Consider the following 20313-nt stretch of genomic DNA (forward strand, 5'->3'; position numbering starts at 1 on the left):
TCTTTACCCATTCATCTGTTGATGGACATTTAGATTGCTTCCACGTCTTGGCTATTGTAAATAGTGCTGCTGTGAACGTTGTAGTTTTCGTCTTTTCTGGATATGTTCCCGGGAGTGGGATTGATTCTGGATAATATGGTAACCCTGTTTTTAGTTTTTTAGAGAACCTCCATACTGTTTTCCATAATGGCTGCACCAGTTTACATTCCCACCAGCAGTGTAGGAAGGTTCTTTTTTTCTCTACACCCTCTCCAGCATTTATTATTTGTAGACTTCTTGATGATGGCCATTCTGATCAATGTGAGGTGATGATACCTCATTGTAGTTTTAATTTGCATTTCTCTAATAATTAGTGATATTGAGAATCTTTTCATGTTCCTATTGGCCATCTGTTTGTCTTATTTGGAAAAATACCTATTTAGGCCTTCTGCTCATTTTTTGATTGGGTTGTTTGTTTTTTTGATAATGAAATGTATCAGCTATTTGTATGTTTTGGAAATTAAGCCCTTTTGGGGTTTGCAAACATTTTCTCCCATTCATTAGGTTGTCCCCCTATACACATGTACTTTTTCCAAGCAGACAAGAGGTCATTCTGGCTTTGTTGTCTGATATTCTATTGATCTGTTGATCACTGAAGTTGATTCAATTAGACTTGCCAATCAAATGGATGTTCTTTGTTCTCGCTACTATAGGAATGCCCAATTTAAAGCTTGCCAGTTGAAGAGAATTATGACCTTGATAAAGGATGACTATTCTTTGGTTAAGAGCAACCATAATTAGGTAAACATTTGGCCCCTTTTTGCCCTTCCCTCAGCTTGTCTTCTTTTTCTTGAGAGGTAACCACTATCTTAATTCAGTGTTTCATTTCCTAGCCTTTTACCACTCATGCATTCCTAAAAAACACAGTTTAAGTTTGCTGGCTTTACTTTTAATGTGAGTGAAATTTTGCATATATATATATATATATATATATATATATATATATATTCTGCATCTTTTTTTTTTTTTACTCAAATTGTGGTCCTTAGTATCATCCATGTTCCTGAGAATTACTTACATTGATAAGTTAGATAGTTGATTTTTTTCTTAACTGTTGTTTAGAATTTCACTATATGTGCACAAATCCTTGGCTACTTCTCTGTTTAAGAGGTAAAATTTAATTATTATATCTTCTTCTGAGTATGGGCCAAATTTAGTGCCTTGCTTCTAATAAAATAAATTAGAAATAATGTGATGAAACTTTGCATACTAGGTTATAAAAGGCATGACTACTTCCCTCTTGTCCTCTTTCTTGGATCACTCATTCTGGGGGAAGCAAGCCCTCATGTCATGAAAAGTCTATGTAGTGAGGAGCTGAGGCCTCCAGCCAATAGCCAGGAGAATTAGCCATCTTGAAAGTTGATCTTCCATATCCATTTAGGCCTTCAAAGACTTTGGAGCTGGCCAGCATTTTGACTGCATCCCCAGGAAAGATCCTGAATCTGAACTGCTTCCATATTTTTGAAGCAAATTATGTGATGTAATAATTGTTTGATGTTTTAAGCTGCTAAGTTTTGAGGTAATCTGTTAAATAAAATAGATAATACATCACTTTTTATTTAAAAAGCCTAATGGGATTGTGTTATATCTGTAAATCAGTTTGGGGAAAACAGACATCTTAAAAATATGAGTCTTATAATCCACCATCTTTTATTTCTCCATGTATGTAGGTCTCCTTTAATTTCTCTCAATAGTTTTCATTGTGGAGGTCTTAAACATCTTGTTAAATTTATTTCTAAGTGTTTTATATTTTTTGACGTTCTTATAAATTGTATTTTTAAGATTTCATGTTTCTCATTGTTTGTTGCTAGCATAAACATATAAAATTGATTTTTGTTTATCATCCTTCTATCTTCTACCTTGCTAAACTTATTAATTTTTTGTCTCTAAGTAAACAATCATGTGGAGAAGGCAATGGCACTGCACTCTAGTACTCTTGCCTGGCAAATCCCATGGACGGAGGAGCCTGGTGGGCTGTAGTCTTTGGGGTCGCTAAGAGTCAGGCACAACTGAGTGACTTCATTTTCAGTTTTCACTTTCATGCATTGGAGAAGGAAATGGCAACCCACTCCAGTGTTCTTGCCTGGAGGATCCAAGGGACAGGGGAGCCTGGTGGGCTGCCGTCTATGGGTTGCACAGAGTCTGAAGCAACTGAAGTGACTTAGCAGCAGCAGCAAATAATCATGTAATCTGTGAATAGAAAGTTTCACTTCTTCTTTTCAATCTTTTTGCATTTTTTTTCTTGCCTTATTACATGGGCTAGGTCCTTCCAGTACATTGTTGAGTAGAAGTGACATGAGCAGAAAGCTTTGTCTTTCCTCCTTTAAGGAGGAAAGCCTTAAGTGTTTCATTATTAGATATGATTGTTTGTTGTTGTTGTTGTTGTTATTATTAGATAAACTCTAGGGGGTTTTTTGACCTCTTGTTGAGGAAATTCTTTTCTTTTCCTGACTTGTTTGAGTTTTATCATGAGTAGGTTTTGAATTTTGTCAAATAGTATTCTGTATCTATTGAAGTGATTTTGTCCTTTCTGTTAACATGATGAATGACATTGATTTTTTTGTTTTTCACTGTTGGACCAACTTTGCATCTCTGGCCCATTTGGATATGATGTATTATCATCTACATCTATGTCTGGGTTTGATTTGCCAGCACAGTTGCCCCTTAAACAACATGGATTTGAACTGTGTGGATCTACTTTTATGGGGATTTTTTTGTCCAGTGAATATATGCTATAGTACTGGAAAAGGTCAGTTTTCATTCCAGTCCCAAAGAAAGGCAATGCCAAAGAATGCTCAAACTACCGCACAATTGCGCTCATCTCACACGCTAGTAAAGTAATGCTCAAAATTCTCCAAGCCAGGCTTTAGCAATACGTGAACCATGAACTTCCAGATGTTGCAGCTGGTTTTAGAAAAGGCAGAGGAACCAGAGATCAAATTGCCAACATCCGATGGATCATCAAAAAAGCAAGAGAGTTCTAGAAAAACATGTATTTCTGCTTTACTGACTATGCCAAAGCCTTTGACTGTGTGGATCACAATAAACTGGAAAATTCTGAAAAAGATGGGCATACCAGGCCACTTGACCTGCTTCTTGAGAAACCTGTATGCAGGTCAGGAAGCAACAGTTAGAACTGGACATGGAACAACAGACTGGTTCCAGATAGGAAAAGGAGTACGTTAAGGCTGTATATTGTCACCCTGCTTATTTAACTTATATGCAGAGTACATCATGAGAAACACTGGGCTGGAAGAAGCACAAGCTTGAATCAAGATTGCCGGGAGAAATATCAATAACCTCAGATATGCAGATGACACCACCCTATGGCAGAAAGTGAAGAGGAACTAAAGAGCCTCTTGATGAAAGTGAAAGAGGAGTGTGAAAAAGTTGGCTTAAAGCTCAATATTCAGAAAACTAAGATCATGGCATCCGGTCCCATCACTTCATGGCAGATAGATGGGGAAACAGTGGAAACAGTGGCTGACTTTATTTTTCTGGGCTCCAAAATCACTGCAGATGGTGATTGCAGCCATGAAATTAAAAGACACTTACTCCTTGGAAGGAAAGTTATGACCAACTTAGACAGCATATTAAAAAGCAGAGACATTACTTTGCCAACAAAGGTCCGTCTAGTCAAGGATGTGGTTTTTCCAGTGGTCATGTATGGATGTGAGAGCTGGACTATAAAGAAAGCTGAATGCTAAAGAATTGATGCTTTTGAACTATGGTGTTGGAGAAGACTCTTGAGAGTCCCTTGGACTGCATGGAGATCCAACGAGTCCATCCTAAAGGAGATCAGTCCTGGGTGTTTGTTGGAAGGACTGATGTTGAAGATGAAACTCCAATACTTTGGCCACCTGATGCGAAGAGCTGACTCATTTGAAAAGACCCTGATGCTGGGAAAGATTGAGGGCAGGAGGAGAAGGGGACGACAGAGGATGAGATGGTTGGATGGCATCATCGACTCGATGGACATGGATTTGGGTGGACTCCGGGAGTTGGTGATGGACAGGGAGGCCTGGCGTGCTGCAGTTCATGGGGTCGCAAAGTGACTGAGCTACTGAACTGAACTGAACGTATAATGTGATAACCTTAAATTGTATACTTTAACTTGTCTTATAGTACACTTCTGTTGGTAATAAATTTTGTCAACTTAACATTTGTCTGAGAATGTCTATTTTCACCTTCCTATTTGAAACATTTTTGCAGGATGTAGAATTCTTGTTGAATAGTTATTTTCTTTCAGCAGCTAACAACTTGTTAGATTGTCTTCTAGTTTGGATTTTATTTATTTGTTTGTTTAGGGAGTCATCATTTATTACTGTCTTTATTCCCTTTGCCATTTTTCTTTAAATGCTTTTAGAGTTTTCTCTTTTATGTTTGATCTCAGTAGTTTATTGTTATGTTCCTTAGCGATAATGTGGTGATGTTAATGGTGGTTTGTGTGTGGTAATCTTGCTTGAAGTTTCTTCATCTTCTTAGGCCTGTGGATTGACTTTTTAAAAAATAAAATTTGGAGTATTTTAAGGCAGTATAGCTTTGATATTTTCCTACTTTGTTTTCTGTTTTCTCCTTTTTCTAGTACTTCAATTATACATGTGTTTTTAAATAATCTTTTACAAATTTATTTATTTAAATTTTTAAATTTATTTATTTGGCTGCACTGGGTCTTAGTTGCAGCATGCAGGATCTCTGGTTGTGACACATGGGCTTGTACCCAGGCCCCCTGGATTGGGAGTGCAGTACTGGACCAACAGGCAAGTCCTATACACGTGTTAAATAGTTATTATCTTACTTGTCCTTTGATTCTTTTTTTTTCTTGCCTGTTTCTCTTTGTGCTTCAATTTGTATAGGTTTTATTTCCTTAGTTTCGGGTTCACTGATCCTTCTGTTAAGCACATACAATGAATTTTTAAATTTCAGATGCTGCGGTTTTCAGCTCTAAAAGTTTCGTTTAATTTAAAAAAATAGTTTATGTATTTCTCTTTGTCGTATTCATTTTTGTTTTTTTTTTTTTAATCCTTGAACACATTCGTGATAGGTGTTTTAAATCCTCATCTACTAGTTCTGCTGTTCATCATTTCTAGGTCTGATGTTTCTCCCCTGGTGTTGGGTCACATTTTCCTGATTCTTTGCATAGAAAGTAATTATATAAATATGTTAATCTATAGCTATATCTGCTTAGGGGAAAAAAATACCTTGAAAGCAATCTCCAACGTAAAGAATAGTTTCAAGTACAATACAAATAACTTCTTTTTGAGCCATTTGAAGGTATGTCACCAACATAATCCTCTGTTAACTACCCCTCATAATTTATTGAATATTTCCTTCAAAGAAGGTTGTTGTCCTACAATAACCACAATACAGCCATTAAAATCAGACAGTTAACATTGATGTATTACTGCCATCTAATCCTATAATCCATTTAACTTTTTTTTTTTTTTTTTTGAGTTTTCCCAAAAACGCCCTTACTAGCAAGAGTATCTAGCCCAGAATCACATGTTACATTTAGATCTCACATCTATTTAGTTTCAGTTTGTCTGGAATAGTTCCTAAAGTTTTTTTTGACCATTATAACCTTGGAATTTTTAAAGATGATATACCAGCTTCCTTATAGAATGTTTGCTAATTTGCTTGCAGTCTAAGAACACCTCCCTTCACCAGGATTGGGTTAGTCGTAATTCTTGCAAAGGAAAAAACTCTTTCCTCAGATTAAGGTATTAACCTGATCAGACTCTCAAAACCAGAACCCTTGAATTTCTAGGTAGAAATTAACTCAGCACACATACTATGCATCTTAATAATCAATAGAACCTCAAAGTAACTGCAAGAGGAAAGAAATCCTTACAGTTCTGTTATGCAGTTGTCTTGCACGCCTTCTAATAACCTGAAGATTCTATCAGTATAAACAGTTTGAAGTACATAGTTCTGAACAGCGTAGAAACAGGCAGGCTCCTCAGAGGGACCTCAGTGAAGGTCATTTTTACCTTTCTCTGCTTGCTGTTATCTGAGCCCCACTTGAGCCATTATTCTTCAGTTGCTGCTCTCGTATTGGTTGATCTAAACACTAATTGTTGAATTAAATAAACAGCAACCCTCAAAACTTTTAGAGTAAGAAATCCATTAGAAATCACAGTTTTACTTTTAAGTGTGAAGGGAGAAGGAGAATCCCAAAGCTCTTCTAACAGAGAAATATCTCAAGTATTTGTCTTTTAAAAACAAAGCTCTAAACAAGTAACAAAAAATATTATCAACAGGACAGCAGACCAGCAGGTTTATCTCTGATGGTTGGGTATGGGTCTACCATTTTATTATTTTTATGTTAGTTTTCTCTGTTCTTTCTTATTTTTATTTTATTTTTTTTTTTTTTTTACTTTTTGAGAATTTTAACTTTCCTTTTCCTATTGGCATTTCATCTGTAGTATATATTTAGTGGTTTCTTGAGGGATACAGTGTGTATCCTTAACTTTTCACTGCCCACTTCATGAAAAATTTAGGAATGTGTAGAATAAGTCAGTTGTATAGGTCCATATCCTAGTTTCCTTGTTTTTATGCTGCAGTTTTTTTTTTTTTTTTTTTTATATCTAATCTGTTATGGGCTTCCCTTGTGGCTCAGCTGGTAAAGAATCCACCTTCAATGTGGGAGACCTGGGTTTGATCCCTGGGTTGGGAAGATCCACTGGAGAAGGGAAAGGCTGCCCACTCCAATATTCTGGCCTGGAGAATTCCATGGACTGTATAGTCCATAGGGTCGTAAAGAGTCCGACACGACTGAATGACTTTCACTTTCACATGTGCTATGAACAATATGTTAAAAGTAAGAAAGTTACAAGTAAATTGAAAGAAAAAGGCATAATATTAACTTTTGTGCTTAGCTGGGGGTTTACCATTTCTAATGTATTTCTTTCCTATCTGAGGATCTGTATTTCCTTCTGGTATCATTTCCCTTCAGCAAGTCTAGCATCTTATGTCTATAAACTTATATCTTTAACCATATTTTAGAAAAGTTTGGTCAGTCTTTACATATTATCTTCTGCTTCAGTCTCTCTCTCCTATCATTTGTTTCTAGTTCAAGTCTGTTGGACTGTTTGATGTCAGTCTAACAGGCCTTTTAAGGTCAGTTCATTTTACAAAAAATATTTTTTTCTCTCTCTATGCCTGTGTAGATTGGATAATTTTGATTAATCTGTCTTCAGGTTCACTTTTTTCCCTGTCATTTTTTCAGTGAATAATTTATTTCAGATATTGCATTTTTTCAGTTTTAGAACTTCCATTTAGTGCTTTTTAAAATCATTTCTATTTTTCTCCACGAATTCCCTCTTTTCATTATTGTTAGCATGTTTTGTTTTGTCATTGGTTTAATTTATTGAAGATTGTTATCAGATCTGCTTTAAAGCCCTTGTCTGCCTGGGTGATCTGGGGGTTCATCAGTTGATACTCTTCTCTTAAGAATGTGTTTCATTTTCCTGGTTCTTCCTATGTTAAATAATTTTAGATTTTATTTTGGATAGTAAGAATGTTAAATTGTGGAGATTCTGGGTTTTTTGTTTGTTTTTTTCCTGGTGAGTATTGTTTCTTTGGTTTTAATTGACAATTGTCTTGACTGACTTGAGTTGAACTGTAAATTCTTATTTTTTGGCCATTGTCTCTTTTGCCTTTAGCTGAACTTCTTTCAGTCTGTCAGGTACATGTGAGGTTCTCTAATGGTACAAATATAAGCAGACAGAATTTGGAGATAACCTTCTTAGTGTTGTTCCCTTTAAGGATTTCTCCATTCTCTTCAGTGGTCATGTTTCTTCTGACTTCAGTTTCTTGGTTTCCCAGGCTAGAAAGCCTGTAGTGTTATATTCTACTGCTCTTTGTGTGTTGAACTTTGCCCAAGGCCGAAAGCTGGGTAAATAGGAACTCGCTTTGTACAGCTCCCCTTCTTTAAGGATATACTCTCCATTACAGTCTGCTTCTCTTGTACTCTCCAGTGCTTTCATGTAAAGTCTCTCTTAGTATCATTCCAGATTTTACCATTTTTATGAAGAATTAGACAGTAAGATCTTACTCTGTCATTACTGAAAACAAATGTATTATTACATTTCTCTCCTCTTTATTTTCATGTTTTTCTTTAGGTTCTTGAACATAGTTACGATAGCAGGTATAAAATTTTTGCCAGTTTCAGGGGACTTCTCTGGTGGTCCAGTGGTTAAGAATCCACCTTGCACTGCAGGGGACATGGGTTTGATCCCTGGTTCAATTCAGTTCAGTCACTCAGTCATGTCTGACTCTTTGCAACCCCATGGGCTGCAGCACACCAGGCTTCCCTGTCCATCACCAACTCACGGAGCTTGCTCAAACTCTTGTGCATTGAGTTGGATGATCCCTGGTGGGGGAACTAAAATCCCATGTGCCATGGGGCAGCTCCTCCTGTGCCCTGAAGCTGCTGGCCCTGTCTGCTCTAGAGTCTGTAACTCAAGCATGTGTGCCGTGACAAAAATTCCCATGTGACCTGATGCAGCCAAATAAATATTTAAAAAAAAAAAATCTTTGTCACTTTTGTTATCACTGTCATTTCTAGGTAGTTTCTTTTGACTGATTTTCTTGCTTTTTAAACTTAAATAGCAATTTTTTTTGGATGTTGGAATTGTAATGTGATGTTGAATGACTAGACTGTTTTTGTTGTCTTCATTAGAAGGGTGTTTGACTTCTTTTTGGCCAGTGATTAAATTTTCTGGTCAGCTTATCCTTTCATGGCTTGTTTTAAAACTTGTTTTGGGGTGGGTTTAGAGCTGTTGTCTTTACTCTTTCGCTAGTTTTGCTTCATTACAGAAAACAGGACATTTCTGGGATCCCTATTGAATGCCTTAGGGATTGAATGCATTCTGTGTGATCTCTCTTCTGTCTGTGCTTTGTTAGCTGTTCGTTTACAGCTCTATAGTAGTTTTCCCCCCAGTTGTTCTTTTCTCTGCCTAATGGAGTCTCACTCTGTGCATGTGCTGCTTAGTATTCAACAATAGACTCAAGAGGATCCCTTGTAGAGTTTTGGACCTTTTTCTCCGCAGAGCTACCTCTCTCCTTTGGTATTCTGTCCTCTTAATCTTAATGTCTCTGTCTTTCTAAAGTCTAATCTCTGTCTCCTCAGTTTAATGAGATGGCTGTACTGTGTTTGAATTTCCTTTTCTTACGCCATGGTCTGGAAAGTGTGTCCTCCAAAAAATTGGGGTAAGCTTAGCACTCACCTCATTTGCTTCCCTTTTCTCAAAGGTCACATTTCTGCACTACCTGGTTGTTCAGTGACTGAAAGAGTTTTTTTCCTATCTTCTGACCTCTTTTCTAGTTAGTTAACAGCAAGGGAAAGTCCAGTCCCAGTTACTCTATAATGGCTAGATGTGAAAGACCCTTAAATTATTGTAGTGTCCTTATGTCTGTTAGTGCTAATGTTTACTTGTTCAAAACACTTGTGGTATTAAAATATTCTGGAACCCTGCTGATTTGGTGGTGAGGGTGGTGTGGAGAGTAGGATGAGAAAAGTTGCTTTATTTTTCAAACACTGAGATGGGTAGGTTGATGAATTTGATAATTTCCCCTATGTTATTCTGTTAGTTTTTAAGTGTTTTGAAGCTCTGCAGTTAAATTAGACACATATGTGATTAGGGTTATGACATATTCCTGGTATACTGGATCCCTATTTTTATAGTACTTTTTATTTTAAAGTTCTATTTGTCTGATATTATGATAGCAATACCAGCTTTTTCTTCCCCTATAGTAGTTATAAATTATCTTTTTCATCTTTTTATTTATCAACTTTTCTACATTCTCATTTCTTATTTGAAACTCTTATGAACAGAGTGTATCTGAATTTTATTCATCCCTGTATCTTTAGTACTTAACATGATACCTATCTTTTATTGGGCAAAGAATACATGTTTTATAAATGATTCAATTGTTAAAGTGTATTAAAGAATGATGTGAGTAAACTCATTCATGCTAGGAACTGAAGGGAACCAAAGGAATTTATTTTTCAGGTGATATATTCAACAAATATTTGTCGAGCATGTACTTTATGTCAGACATTTATTTAAAGGTACATATTTGTTTAATTAGGGCTTCCCTGGTAGCTCAGATGGTAAAGAATCTGCCTGTAATGTAGGAGACGTGGGTTTGATCCCTGGGCTGAGAAGATCCCCTGGAGAAGGAAATGGCAACCCACTCCACTATTTCTGCCTGGGGAATTCCATGGACAGAGAAGCCTGGCAGGCTATAGTCCATGGAGTCGCAGAGTTAGACACAACTGAGTGACTAAAGCATAAGTAAGGTATTATAAGACACAAACATGAAAATGATTGCCACGAAGGAGGAATTTTTTTATTACTCACAGTCCCCTAGAAGCTGAAGACATAACACATTGTGCAGTACCACATGAGGAAGCACCAGGGTCAGTCTGGGGAGGGGAGGTTGTGGAGGCGGGGATGTGGGTGAGAGCGTTTATTGTGGTTTAATTTTGTGGAATATTGGGGAAAGGAGTGGGCAAGGTAGGGTAAGCCGGTGTGGGATAGGTAGGTTTGAATAATTTCAATGGGCTCTGGGACTTAGGGACTGTTTGTAGTTGTCTGGTGCATGGCCCTGAAGTGATTAAGGCTGGGGAATAGTGGCCTGGAGTCTGATAAAGGAGGTAGTTGGTGTTATTGGCTCCGGATTGTTTGCTTTGCATATAAAAGGTATGCTTACAGGCAAATAGTATGCTAACTAGCTAGCCCTGCAGAGAAGGCAATGGCAACCCACTCCAGGACTCTTGCCTGGAAAATCTCATGGACAAGGAGCCTGGTAGGCTGCAGTCCATGGGGTCGCTAAGAGTCGGGCACGACTGAGTGACTTCGCTTTCATGCATTGGAGAAGGACATGGCAACCCACTCCAGTGTTCTTGCCTGTAGAATCCCAGGGACAGAGGTGCCTGGTAGGCTGCTGTCTATGGGGTCACACAGAATCGGACACGACTGAAGCGACTTAGCAGCAGCAGCAGCTAGCTCTGGGAAGAACAGTCCTACCCAGGTCAGCAAGACCCCACATACCAAAGCAGAAATTACAAAAACCAGAAAATATGGCTATTACAAGTACTAATGCATTCTAATGAGGGAAGATGACAAATACATAAATGAGTATATTTTAATAAATGGTTTCTAATTGTGATAAATGCTATTAAGAAATAAAACAAGGTAATAGGCATGCTGCAGTCCATGGGGTCGCAGAGTTGTCACGACTGAGCGACTGAACAACAGTATGAGAGAGAATGCCTCGAGGACTTCTTTAGAGAGGGTTATGAAGGAAGGGTTCCTTGTGTTGGTAATATTGGACATAATACCTAAGGAATAAGAAGGAATGTGAGGTTATCTGGGGTAGTGACGTTCAAGGCAGTTTTGCTTATGGCCCTGAGACTGGGATAATAGACTTGGTTTGTTTTGAGGAGCATTAGGAAGGCTAGTGTTGGAACAGATGGGCAAGAATAATTAGAAGAGGTAGGCAGGGTTTTGACTTTGTAGTTCTGACTTTGTATTGTTGATTTTGTAGTCCACAATAAGGTGTTCAGCTTTTATTTTATTTGTGATCAAAACCCTTCAGAAGGTTTTAGCCAGAGAAGTAAATCTTTCTACACTCAGTTCAGAACAAATCTGTACAGTACCATGACAATGACAGTGTAACATGTGGGAGATATATTAACATGTTACAGTTACATGATTAAAAGTGAAGATGTTATTAAATTGGGAATGTTTTCATGAAACAGTTATCTTCTGAAGAGAATATTGATTATGGAGGGAGACTAGGATTGGTGAAGAATGAGGATGAAATCAGAAAGAAAAAGCCAACAAAGCAGACCTATGTGCTGTGGTACCCTTACTTTTTAAACATAAAGCTTGTTTTCAAGAACAACATATAGATAAAGTTTAAATTTTAAGAACGGTCAGAATAAACGGTGAGAGGGAGATATAAAATAGCTATAAAAGTCAGAGAAGGTCATTGTCCTCAACTTCCTTTGAAATATTTTCAGTAAAAGATTGGAGGATTAAAGCTAAATTAGTTTTAAGAAAGTATAAACATTATGAGTAGGTGATGAGAAAGCAAAGGAAAACTCAAACAGATGTGCAGTAAATTTATATGCCTTGTATTAGATGCATCAAGAAAATGATCATAAAAAGTCATATAATTCGTTGCCAACATTGCATTTTTAAATATTTCACATTCTGTAGGCAATATGTGTTTTTGTTGGTTTCTTAAATTTTATTTCAGTAAAAGAAATGATTTTTATGAAATGGATGGCCACATGTATTTCAGATTAAGCTCTTTCACAGAAAAGATATTTTAATCAGTGCCTTTAAAGACTAAGAGAAAAGTAATAAGCAAATTCAAAGACGTGACAGTAAGCATAAGAATAAATCCTACTTATATGAAGTCCTCTCTTTGTGTCTTGTCTCAAAAGTTTTTAAAGGATTCAAGCCTTTTGATTAGTTATACACTTAAGAAAAAGAAAGAATTAGTTAATGGGATTTTGAGTCACTTTTAAGCATTCTGATAGTCATTACTCTTCCTTTCATGAAGGGAATTCTCTGGTGGTCCAATGGTTAGGACCCACAGCTTCCACTGCAGGGGGCCCAGGTTCCACCCCTGTCATGTATACTGCCTGTCTTGCTTGTTATTGTCCTCTGTTAGAATAATCTTTCTTAATCATATGGTAAGCATGCTGTGTAGGTATTTTCATGAAATTTTACTATATTGGCTGTGAGTTTGGTACAATGGTTTGTTTCTTTAAGAGGTAAGATCAAAAGGGTACTAATTCAAGAAATGACTTGAAACTTAAGCCGTATATTGAATTTATGCTTTAGAGAGTTTCTTTTGCCTGGCATATTTTTTTTCCAGGTTTTTACTTTCAGCTATTCTGTGTGTTTTAGGTGTTTGTAATGTAAATAGCAGGTAACTATTTCTGTTATTTTAAAAATTCAGTCTCATTCTTTTTCTACTATATTTACTCTGGTTACTGATACATTTTTTATTTCCACCTTTTAAATGCTGTTTATTTATCCTAATTTATAAGAATTTTTTCTTCCCTATATTTTTTCACTTATCTTGGCATTGGTAGGCTTTTTAAAAAAATTATTTCCTTCTTTCCTCTACTGTTTTGAGAGTTACTGGTTTGTCCCAGTTCTATTCTGAAAAGAAAGATCGATAGTGCACTAAGTCATGTCTGACTCTTGCAACCCTATGGACTGTAGCCTGCCAGGCTCCTCTGTCCGTGGGATTCTCCAGGCATGAATACTGGAGTGGGTTGCTATTTCCTTCTCCAGGGAATCTTCCCGACCCAGGTCTCCAGCATTGCAGGCAGATTCTTTACCAACTGAGCTACGTGGAAAGTTTTTTTAAATGCATATTTGACTTAAAGGCAAACTTATCTCTTCTTTTCAGAGAACCTCCTTTAACTTTGAATATGCTCCTCTTAACATATTCTGTTGTTTTGCAGTGTTTAGTTCCACTTTGTATTAGTCTTCATTGCTGCATAACAAATTACCCACAAATTTAGTGGCTTAAAGGAAATGCATGTTTATCTCACAGTTGCTATAGGTTAGTTGGGGCTGTAGTCTCACCTGAGACTTGAAAGGGAGGACTCCATTTAGAATAATCTGCTCCCTGTGGTTTTAGAAATGAGGTATCCATTTCTTACTGGATTTTGAATAGTGGTTACCCTTAGCTCCTAGAGGCCATCCTCATTAATTTGTCAGATTGTTGTTGTTCAGTTGCTAAGTCGTGTCCAACTCTTTGAGACTGCATGGAATGCAGCATGCCAGGCTTCCCTGTCCTTCACCATCTCCCAGAGTTTGCTCAAACTCATGTCCATTGAGTCACTGGTGCCATCCAACCATCTCATCCTCTGCTGTCCCTTTTTCTTCCTGTCTTCAATCTTTCCCGGCATCAGAGTCTTTTCCAGTGAGTTGGTTCTTCACATCAGGTGGCTGACGTATTGGAGCTTCAGCATCACTCCTTTCAATGAATATTCAGGGTTGATTTCCTTTATGATTGACTGGTTTGATCTCCTTGCTGTCTTAAGAGTCTTCTCCAGCATCACATGGGACCCCTTAAGATAAGCAACCCCCTAAATAGTAGCTTGCTTCTTCAAAACCAGCAAGGGAAAGAGAGCCTCTAGCAAAATGGGTGCTACAATCTTATGTAATGTTATCACATACACATAATCACATCTATCTTGTCACCTTACTGTATTCTGTTGGTTAAAAGCAGTTCATAGGTTCTGTCCACTTGCAGGGTTACCCAAGGGTATGTATGCCAGGGGTGAGGATCATGGGACTGAGTTTCAAGTGATTGTCACACATCTTGTTTTTATATTTCCAAGTGTGGTAATTGTTTTTATTGTTTTATTTATATTTTTTTCTACATAGAAGAGCTTTCTTGTTTCTCTATGATAGTCGGCAGTTAATTTTCTGCTTCACTTAGCTACTGTGTGGGTTGTCTCTCAAGCATCTCAGATCCAGTTCCCACACATGTGTCATCCAGTGCTTCATCTTTTATTCCTGTGTGATCATTGAAACTCAGCCTCTTATGGTACTGAGTCAGGCATTTCACTGCGTTACCTTTTTCCCTTGGTAGGAGAGTCGTACCCAAATACCATATTGATTTTCAGTTTACTCTCGTTTTTCCTCCTCTTGGAATTACCTTTTTATTTCTTGGGAGCTCAGCTGTGCATTTAAAAATACACCTATTAAATATTATTTAGCCTATCTAGGTGTTTGTAAAGAGAGGATTTTGGGGTTGTCTGCCAAATTGCCCAATGGCTATTTATTTCCTTTTAACTAAGGATTTATATATTTAAAAACTGGAAATATTATTTACTGTATATGCATATAAATTTGTATATAAAATAAGAACTTCAGGTGTCAGTATAGGCACACATAGACCATAGAGTTGAGAAATATAGAGCATGAAGTCTTTCACAGTCTAGCTCTGGATGAATTTTCTGATGTAATCGCTTGCCTTTTTAAACACTTGCACATTATGCTTCAGCAATATAATTCAGCTTTTATTTCCTCAAACACAGAATTCAGCTTCATGGTTTCATGTTTTTGCATACACTGTCTTTTCTGTTTGGAATGTCCTGCTTTATCCCTCTCATCTCTCTTTACTTGGTTAATTCAGCCTTATTTTTTTTTCTTCTAAATTCACTTTTTCTCTTTAATGTTTTTAATTGCTATATATTTTCATTTTTAAAGGTTCTCTTATTTGTTTTTCAAATCTGTGTGGCAATTTTTGATGATTTTTTCCCCCCTTGGTTCTTTTTGTTGCTTTTATTTCTCTAAACATACTAAATGTACTTATTAAATATTCTGTGTCCATTAATTTCAGTATCATTCATCTCTGCTTATTTGTTTTTTTCACTGCTTCTTTTACTCATTGATTTCTTTATGGGTACACTGCTTCGTGTGTTCTTGTGATATTTGACTATGAGTTTATTTTTCTGGAGACTTGGGAAGTCTCTGAAGCCATGTTAAATTATAAAGTTTGTGAGGGCAGGGACCACAGAACCTTGTTCATTGCTGTATCCCAGGCCTTGTTACAGTGTTTGTTGTATGAGGTTTTCAATAAACATTTATTGAATGATGTGTGTACACTTCATACAGTATTGTGATTATTTATTTATATGTCTATGTCCTCTACTGTTTTGATAATGCCTCAGGTTAAAAAGTTTTTTAACTCTAACTTTGTATCCACAGCACTTAACATAGTGTCTAATATAGATTAAATTTGCAGTAAATGTTTATTAAACGAGTATGGAATTGCTTGGCATATTCTGCCCATTGTAATCTATAGAATAAAAAAGAATTGTTTTGCCTGGTTGTCATTCTGAAGCCATTTTGATAAAATGAAGAATACTAGAGAAATGATAAATCAAGTCAGGTAACCGGTAATGTGTCATGATTGATTAAAATAGAACCCTTTTTCATACTGAACTCCAAAACCAGAACTTTAAGACCAGAGTCACTGAAGGCTAATCACACCATCAGCTATTCAGATACTTACTGATTTCAAGGCATTATGAATATACAAAGTATTCAACCAACAAATATTTACTAAGTACCTACTATATGTGTATTTCTTGGCAATGTCATATGATGGATTTTTTTCCCAATAGGTTATGTGTTAGCTAGAGTATAAGTTTTTTTTATTTTATTTATTTATTTTTTGAGTATAAGTTTTAAAATGTGAAAAGATAAATAGCAAAAAAGATAAATGATTCATTACACCAGTGAAGGAATTGTTTTTAAGATAGCATCATTTCTTTATTTTTATGGAGTACAAATGAATAAATCCTATACAGGTTCAGATGAATCTAGGATAGTTGCCAGAATTAACGTGGTTTGCTTCCCTCTTAAAAATTGTTTGAGTAGACCAATGCTCATGATTGTGTGTGTTTTTTTTAAATCTTTTTCCTTCTTTTTTTCTTTTTGCATGATGTGGTATGAGAAACTGCTTTCATTAAAGAGAAATGGCATGAGATTTAGTCTAGATATTCCTATTTAGGAGTAAATTGGGCAAGTTCTTATTCTTACTGTGTCTCAGTTTCCTGATATGTAAAATAAGAATGGTAACACCCAGCTCACAAGGTGATAGTTTATATTAAAAGAGATTATGTAAATAAAATCACCAGGATAATTCCAGATATACAAGTTCAATAGATTTTGGTACGCTGTTTTGTTCTTTTTCTTTTACCTAATTTGTTTGAATTTTTTCACTATTTCATTCTCTTTATTTTTTTCACATAAAATCAAAACCAAGTTTAAAAAAAATTAGTGTTTAGATTAAAGGTTAATGGGGAAAACCATAGAAATATTACAGTTATATGTATGTATGAGTATAACAGCACTGCTATTTTAGTTGGATCACAGAGAAACCTCTATTTGCTACATGGCACACTTGTCTTGGCTGACCTATCTCATTTTCTCTGGTTTTCTTTAAAGCAGGTTTTTTCAGACCTTTAAAAGCTGACACTTGGGCAATGAATACCCTGGAAAAAAGTCTAGTTTCAGTGGAACTTGGCCCAAAGGATTCAGATGGAACTAGAACAGTTCATTTGAGAGATTTGGGATTTAAAAAAGTTTTGAAACTTGTGTTTTACAGTGTTTATAATTTTTTCCTTACTGCTTAGGAATTTAGCTCAAACACTGAGAATTTTAAGTTAAATGAATTGAATTCATAAACTTATAGTTTTGATGTATTCTTTTTAAATTTTTTATTTATTTTTGGCTGTGCTGGGTCTTTGTTGCTGCTTGGGCTTTTTTCTAGTTGCAGCAGGCGAGGGCTACTCTAGTTGTGATATGCAGGCTTCTCATTGCTGTGACTTCTTTTTTTTTGCAGAGCACAAACACTAGGTCCCCTGGAGGAGGAAATGGCAACCCACTCCAGTATTCATGCCGGAAAAATCCCATGGACAGAGGAGCCTGGTGGGCTATAGTACATGGGGTCGCAAAGAGTTGGACATGAGTCAGTGGCTGAACATGCATGCATGCACAGGCTCTAGGGCGTTGACTTCAGTAGTTGTGCTCAATAGTTGCGGCTCCTTGGGCTTTAGAGCACAGGCTCAATAGTTGTGTCACAGGAGCTTAATTGCTTCCTGGATCAGAACCTGTGTCTCCTCCATTGGCAGGTGGATTCCTTATCACTGAGCCACTAGGGAAGCCTTACGTAATGTATTCTTTTGGGAAAAAAAAAGGTTAGTTTCTTACACTGTTCACCATAAGATACTATTAAACATTAACAACTAATTATACATTTTCAAAAAATTCCACAACTCAGATAGCTTTTCATGTTTTAGTTCAGTTCAGTCACTCAGTCCGACTCTTTGCGACCCCATCAATCACAGCACGCCAGGCCTCCCTGTCCATCACCAACTCCCGGAGTCCACCCAAATCCATGTCCATCGAGTCGATGATGCCATCCAACCATCTCATCCTCTGTCGTCCCCTTCTCCTCCTGCCCTCAATCTTTCCCAGCATCAGGGTCTTTTCAAATGAGTCAGCTCTTCGCATCAGGTGGCCAAAGTATTGGAGTTTCATCTTCAACATCAGTCCTTCCAACAAACACCCAGGACTGATCTCCTTTAGGATGGACTCGTTGGATCTCCATGCAGTCCAAGGGACTCTCAAGAGTCTTCTCCAACACCACAGCTCAAAAGCATCAATTCTTCAGTGCTCAGCTTTTTTTATAGTCCAACTCTCACATCCATACATGACCACTGGAAAAACCATAGCCTTGACTAGACGGACCTTTGTTGGCAAAGTAATATCTCTGCTTTTTAATATGCTATCTAGGTTGGTCATAACTTTCCTTCCAAGGAATAAGTGTCTTTTAATTTCATGGCTGCAATCACCATCTGCAGTGATTCTGGAGCCCAGAAAAATAAAGTCAGCCACTGTTTCCACTGTTTCCCCATCTATCTGCCATGACGTGATGGGACCGGATGCCATGATCTTAGTTTTCTGAATGTTGAGCTTTAAGCCAACTTTTTCACTCTCCTCTTTCACTTTCATCAAGAGGCTCTTTAGTTCTTCTTCACTTTTCTGCCATAAGGGTGGTGTCATCTGCATATCTGAGATTATTGATATTTCTCCCAGCAGTATATTCCAGCTTGTGTTTCATTCGGCCCAGCATTTCTCATGATGTACTCTGCATGTAAGTTAAATAAGCGGGGTGACAATATACAGCCTTAGAAAATACTAAATTTAATTACTTGTTTCCATTTTATTGATTCACAAGCTGACTGAAAGAAATGAATGATTTTTGTTTCATTTGCCAAAAAACTGTTTAAAATTACCCAGAGGTTAAAGATATGTCATTCAATAAATGTTTAAGAAGCATATTTATAACCATCAGTTAGAAGTAGGTCAACTATATTTCAATTTAAAAAAGAGAGAGGGAGAAAAAAGAAAACCTAGGACGTTTAAGTAATTTTACTTTAAATGATAAATTATTAATGATTATTATGATACCCAAATAATTATTATGGTACCCAATTATCAAATAATTATATGATACCCTTTACTTAATGATTTTCATCTTGTGGATTTTTAAAACAAAAGATGAAATAACACATGTAAATCAAAATCAACATAAGAATAAGAGAAATATAGAGTAGAAAGAAAATAAGTTACTAGTACCCTTGCATTTGAATACTGACTGCCTTATTATACAAGCTGCATGATTTTATATATATATTAGGACAAATTGCTTAATTTTAATTTTTACTTTCCTTAGCTGTCAAACTGAATTACAAATATCTCATAGCTTTGTTTTGAGGATCAAATTAGGCAAAGTAATAAATGATCTTATACACTCTGAAGTACTATTTAAACACTGTTTAGTGGCTTCCTTAAGAATTTAGAATATCAAATTATGCACTTATTCAAGCTTTCTTTTCATCCATGAACTGAAAAAGTATTCATTTCTCTCCTTTAAAATGTCTCACTTTTTCACTAAAACTGTAAACTCTACCTAACACAGTGCCTAAGCCCTATAATAGGTGCTCGTATATTTGTGGAGTGAAGGGATAAATATGTTCAGCTTCTTGATATCAACATTGTTTTTATTTATTTATTTATTTATTTTTTTAAAAAAATATGGAACGCTTCACGAATTTGCGTGTCGTCCTTGCGCAGAGGCCATGCTAATCTTCTCTGTATCGTTCCAATCTTAGTATATGTGCTGCCGAAGCGAGCACTGATATCAACATTGTATGTTACTATTAACCTCTTTAATAGATTAATGCTGATGTCTTTGTGACTTGTTTTAGGAAACTTTTATCAGGATACAGAGATATTACTTTAAATCCTCAAGTTACAGCATAGTCATGTACAATTGACCCTTGAACAACATAGAGGTTAGGGCTGCTGAGCCCAGCATAGTTGAAAATTCCTGTATAACTTTACAGGTGACCCTCATTATGCAGAGTTCCTCATCCACAGATTCAACTAACCATGCATTGTATAGTAAGTACTGTACTATTTATTGAAGAAAATCAGTGAGTAAGTGGCCCTGTGAAGTTCAAACCCATGTTGTTCAAGGGTCAGCTGTGATTGCTGCAAACACTGGGGTCAGCCTCTTACCGCCAAGAGGCCTAGACTAGGCTTGAATCCAGTTCTGCCCCTAACTGGTTGAGCTCCTGTAGACAAGTCATTTAATCTTTTGTGCCTGAGTTTTTCTAGTAAAAATGGTGAGACCACACCTCTACAGGGT

The 20313-nt window shown here is 36.6% G+C and overlaps 1 protein-coding gene and 1 non-coding gene across 2 annotated transcripts in view; one reads left to right on the plus strand and one right to left on the minus strand.

Annotated features, from left to right (window-relative positions):
- Positions 1 to 20313, plus strand: part of ACER3 (alkaline ceramidase 3) — a 152793-nt gene that overhangs the window by 14813 nt on the left and 117667 nt on the right. The window lies entirely within an intron of this gene.
- On the minus strand, positions 19692 to 19798 carry LOC122703939. Its single transcript, XR_006343673.1, has one exon. It is a non-coding gene; the product is annotated as a U6 spliceosomal RNA (small nuclear RNA).

This window comes from Cervus elaphus, chromosome 1 (genome assembly GCF_910594005.1).
Source record: "Cervus elaphus chromosome 1, mCerEla1.1, whole genome shotgun sequence".
Classification (NCBI taxonomy): Eukaryota; Metazoa; Chordata; class Mammalia; order Artiodactyla; family Cervidae; genus Cervus; species Cervus elaphus.